This window comes from Anopheles coustani (genome assembly GCF_943734705.1).
Source record: "Anopheles coustani chromosome X unlocalized genomic scaffold, idAnoCousDA_361_x.2 X_unloc_41, whole genome shotgun sequence".
In the NCBI taxonomy this organism is placed as follows: Eukaryota; Metazoa; Arthropoda; class Insecta; order Diptera; family Culicidae; genus Anopheles; species Anopheles coustani.
Genome location: NW_026525150.1, coordinates 202,501 through 208,511, shown reverse-complemented (window position 1 = coordinate 208,511; position 6,011 = coordinate 202,501).

The following is a 6,011-nucleotide window of genomic DNA, read 5'->3' as shown; positions in this document are numbered from 1 at the left end:
GTTGCAATGATCGGACGCGCCTAGCGTGTCCTTTAGTTGATGGTAGGGAAATGAAGGCCCTTGTCAGCTCACCTAAGTATTCATGGAAGTTTGGCATAAGGTCGCTGTGGTAGGGGTATGAAGGCCCCGTCAGCGCATGCACAATCGGGCGCACGAGCGCTTAGCGGAGTCGAATGCCGCTCAAGTGCCTGTCCGGTGCATCGGGTGTGTGTGATACGAGGGCAATGAGGTTCGCACGGGGGCTCGCCTCCCGTGTGCTACCGGACTTGACAACATATAGAACGTGGTGTTTGCTCCTCCGGGTGCAATGGGACAATGAACATTCGAACGCAAAGTCGGAATTCTGGTTGATCCTACCAGTAATATACGCTCGTCTCAAAGGTTAAGCCATGCATGTCTAAGTACAAACAGATTTAATGTGAAACCGCATAAGGCTCAGTATAACAGCTATAATTTACGAGATCATCAACCTAGTTACTTGGATAACTGTGGAAAATCTAGAGCTAATACATGCAACATGCCAGGACCCTCGCGGGAACTGGTGCACTTATTAGTCAAACCAATCGCGGGTTCTCCGTGTCATTGAGTTGAAGTCTGGATAATGATGCTGATCGTATGGTCTCGCACCGACGACAGATCTCGCAAATATCTGCCCTATCAACTATGGATGGTAGTATAGAGGACTACCATGGTTGCAACGGGTAACGGGGAATCAGGGTTCGATTCCGGAGAGGGAGCCTGAGAAATGGCTACCACATCCAAGGAAGGCAGCAGGCGCGTAAATTACCCAATCCCGGGACGGGGAGGTAGTGACGAGAAATAACAATATGAAACTCTTTAATGATGTTTCATAATTGGAATGAGTAGAGCATAAATCCTTCTACGAGGATCAAGTGGAGGGCAAGTCTGGTGCCAGCAGCCGCGGTAATTCCAGCTCCACTAGCGTATATTAAAATTGTTGCGGTTAAAACGTTCGAAGTTGATACTTGTCCAACACAGTCCGGCTCCGCCGACCCGGTCAACCCGTGGTCGGTGGGCCAAGTCGGAATCTGGTTGCGACTCAATGGTGTGGTAGGGCACCAAGTCTGTGTCATGGTGTGCCCTTCAACGGGTGCAAGTGTAACATAGAGCTCGACCGCTCACGTTTACCTTGAACAAATTAGAGTGCTTAAAGCAGGGTGCCCAAACGCCCTAGAATAATCTTGCATGGAATAATGGAATACGACCTTGGTCTAATCTTTCATTGGTTTGTACTCAGACCGGAGGTAATGATTAACAGAAGTAGTTGGGGACACTAGTATTACGGCGCGAGAGGTGAAATTCGTAGACCGTCGTAAGACTAACTAAAGCGAAGGCATTTGTCAAGGATGCTTTCTTTAATCAAGAACGAAAGTTAGAGGATCGAAGGCGATTAGATACCGCCCTAGTTCTAACCGTAAACGATGCCAACTAGCAATTGGGAGACGCTACAACCAGGTGCTCTCAGTAGCTTCCGGGAAACCAAAGTCAGGTTCCGGGGGAAGTATGGTTGCAAAGTTGAAACTTAAAGGAATTGACGGAAGGGCACCACAATGAAATGGAGCTTGCGGTTCAATTTGACTCAACACGGGAAAACTTACCAGGTCCGAACTTATGGAGGTGAGACAGATTAATAGCTCTTTCTCAAATTTAAGGGTAGTGGTGCATGGCCGTTCTTAGTTCGTGGATTGATTTGTCTGGTTAATTCCGATAACGAACGTGACTCACATATGCTAACTAGAACGCAGTCAGCGTTAATGCGTCGATGCCGATTGGAACGGGTTAGGACCTTTCGGTGGAGTATGACCTGACACCTTCGCTGTTCGTGTGCGCAAGTGCACTTACGGTACGCTGCTTAGCAGGACAATTTGTGTTTAGCAAAATGAGATCGAGCGATAACAGGTCCGTGATGCCCTTAGATGTTCTGGGCTACACGCGTGCTACAATGTGGGTAGCAGCGTGTCTCCTATTCCGAGAGGAACGGGAAATCACTCAAATACTCACTTAGTAGGGATTATGGATTGCAATGGTCCATATGAACTCGGAACTTCTAGTAAGTGCTGGTCATCAGCCAGCGTTGAATACGTCCCTGCCCTTTGTACACACCGCCCGTCGCTACTACCGATGGATTATTTAGTGAGGTCTTTGGAGATGATCGTTCGCTGGATCCTCGTGAACCGCGTCTGCTTTATCGAAGTTGACCGAACTTGATGATTTAGAGGAAGTAAAAGTCGTAACAAGGTTTCCGTAGGTGAACCTGCGGAAGGATCATTAGTGGCCAAGTGATCCTTCCAGAAGTCCGAACCTGCGGGTTGAGACTTCGGCACAAGTTGCCATATGATAATTGACGAAACACTATAGAAGTCCGAACCTGCGGGTTGAGACTCAGGCACAAGTTGCCATATGAAAGTTGACGAAACACTAACAAGTCCGAACCTGCGGGTTGAGACTTAGGCACACGTTGCCTTATACATGACTTCGAACAAATACACAAGTCCGAACCTGCGGGTTGAGACTTAGGCACAAGTTGCCTTATACATGACTTCGAACAAATACACAAGTCCGAACCTGCGGGTTGAGACTTAGGCACAAGTTGCCATATGAAAGTTGACGAAACACTAACAAGTCCGAACCTGCGGGTTGAGACTTAGGCACACGTTGCCTTATACATGACTTCGAACAAATACACAAGTCCGAACCTGCGGGTTGAGACTTAGGCACAAGTTGCCTTATACATACATTGGCCAAATAAACAGAAGTCCGAACCTGCGGGTTGAGACTTAGGCACAAGTTGCCATATTATATTCGATCAAACACTAAGTAGTCCGAACCTGCGGGTTGAGACTCAAGACCGTAACAAGATGTCACTATACAAGTCCGAACCTAAGGGTTGATACTTAATGCGATCTAGATACCAAGTTGACATCCAATACCTGTTGAGCAAAACCAAAGATTCCCTGTTCTCGAATGATTACACTATATAACAGGGAATCATGAAGAAATCAAGCAAGCGTGAAACAAAGTCATCACTTGGGCATGCTCGATAGCCAACCACATGACCTTAACCTAAGAGAGCATGCAAACCACATGATACCTATAAACGATTAACCCGCCCTAGTTCAATCGTTCACCAAGTGATGACTTCAGTATGGCTAAGAGAAAAACTTTTAAATGGGAAAAACTCTAAGTCCGAACCTCCGGGTTGAGACTTCCGCGTAGGAGGTGCGCCCACCTCCTATCCGAAAGATGATGAATCAGGGGTGTTCGGTCAGCAATGGTCGGATGCCCCGTCGTAGTCCAACTATGACAATCAAAGTCAAGACCTCCGGGTTGAGACTTTCCGCGAGTACAAGCATAAAGGAACACGGACCAAGCCGTACCGAGAGAATCGGTACTAGAGCCCTCGTGGTTCTACATTGAGAGAGCCCTCGTGGTTCTCATTAGGGGCTTTATGCAAGTCGTACTCAATACTGTGGTGTGAAGTATAAAGTATAGTCCTCGCCTGGTCCACGCTGCTTCGGCGGTCCTGGGTAAGATAGTTAATTCTAGCTTGCCCTATAGTGGAATGAGGACACTTAATGCTTCGTCTTTTAGCGGCGGCTAGACTCCTCCTCACGGGGAACGAGTTGACGCGCACAGCGGCGGCTTACGCACTATGGCAATCATGGATGCCTGAAGATTCCGTGAAGTTCTCCCCTGGTCCACGCTGCCTCGGCAGTCCTGGGTAAAATGGAATATTTCCAGCTTGCCCTATAGTGGAAGAGGACTATCCAACAATACAAAGTCAAGACCTCCGGGTTGAGACTTTCCGCGTCGGTGGTGTCGCGCACCGCCTATCCGAAAGATGGTGTAACAGGGGTGTTCGATCAGCAATGGTCGGATGCCCCGTCATAGTCCAACTATGACAACCAAAGTCAAGACCTCCGGGTTGAGACTTTCCGCGTCCGGAGGTACGCGTACCGCCTACCCGAAAGATGGTGTGCTTCTGGGGTATTCGATGAGTCGGATACCCCGTCGTAGTCCAACTATGACAATCAAAGTCAAGACCTCCGGGTTGAGACTTCCGCGTCCGGAGGTACGCGTACCGCCTACCCGAAAGATGGTGTGCTTCTGGGGTATTCGATGAGTCGGATACCCCGTCGTAGTCCAACTATGACAATCAAAGTCAAGACCTCCGGGTTGAGACTTCCGCGTCCGGAGGTACGCGTACCGCCTACCCGAAAGATGGTGAATCAGGGGTGTTCGATCAGCAATGGTCGGATGCCCCGTCGTAGTCCAACTATGACAATCAAAGTCAAGACCTCCGGGTTGAGACTTTCTAAGAGTACAAGCATAAAGGAACACGGACCAAGCCGTACCGAGAGAATCGGTACTAGAGCCCTTGTGGTTCTACATTGAGAGAGCCCTCGTGGTTCTCATTAGGGGCTTTATGCAAGAAGTACTCAATACTGTGGTGTGAAGTATAAAGTATAGAGTCCTCCACTGGTCCACGCTGCTCCGGCGGTCCTGGGTAAGATAGTTCATTCTAGCTTGCCCTATGTGGAAGAGGACTCAATACCCTACCTGTTGAGCTTGAAACAAAGTCATCACTTGGGCATGCTCATATTGCCATACACAATTACATTATATTCGAATGAGCATGCAAGCGACCCTATATAGACCGAACCAAAACGATAGATACCGCCGTAGTTCACCCCCACCAAGTGATGACTTCAGTATGGCTAGTGTGTGAAGTATAAAGTATAGTCCTCCCCTGGTCCACACTGCTTCGGCGGTCCTGGGTAAGATAGTTAGTTCTAGCTTGCCCTATGTGGAAGAGGACACAATACTTAATACTTAGAGTACAAGCATAAAGGAACACGGACCAAGCCGTACCGAGAGAATCGGTACTAGAGCCCTCGTGGTTCTACATTGAGAGAGCCCTCGTGGTTCTCATTAGGGGCTTTATGCAAGTCGTACTCAATACTGTGGTGTGAAGTATAAAGTATAGAGTCCTCCACTGGTCCACGCTGCTCCGGCGGTCCTGGGTAAGATAGTTCATTCTAGCTTGCCCTATGTGGAAGAGGACTCAATACCCTACCTGTTGAGCTTGATACAAAGTCATCACTTGGGCATGCTCATATTGCCATACAATATTCCATTATCTACTAATGAGCATGCAGCTATATGATTATAACCTGTAAACGATTACCCCGCCGTAGTTCAGCGCTTCAACCAAGTGATGACTTCAGTATGGCTAGTGTGTGAAGTATAAAGTATAGTCCTCCCCTGGTCCACACTGCTTCGGCGGTCCTGGGTAAGATAGTTAGTTCTAGCTTGCCCTATGTGGAAGAGGACACCATACTTAATACTGTGGTGTAATGAACAAAGTATAGTCCTCCACTGGTCCACGCTGCTTCGGCGGTCCTGGGTAAGATAGTTAGTTCTAGCTTGCCCTATGTGGAAGAGGGCATACAAGACAAAGTATAGTTCTCCCCTGGTCCACGCTGCTTCGGCGGTCCTGGGTAAGATAGTTAATTCTAGCTTGCCCTATGTGGAAGAGAGCATACATGAACCAAGAACGAAGGTTATGATCGAGGAATGATTCGACAACTAACCGATGGTATGAAATGTGAAGAATTCAAGCAAGCACACAATCAAGTCATCACTTGGGCATGCTCGATAGCCAACCCTATGACATTAACCTAGTAGAGCATGCGAAAACCAATATATATGTAAACGATGCCCCTCCCTAGTTCAGCGCTTCAACCAAGTGATGACTTCAGAATGGCTAAATCAAATCGGTTCAAAACATACCATCGGTACCCTATTGAAACACACAAGTCGATATCAAACCTCATGATTGTGTAGTCCTCCACTGGTCCACACTGCTCCGGCGGTCCTGGGTAAGATAGTTCATTCTAGCTTGCCCTATGTGGAAGAGGGCACATTACTCAATACTGTGGTGTTATGAACAAAGTATAGTCCTCCACTGGTCCACGCTGCTTCGGCGG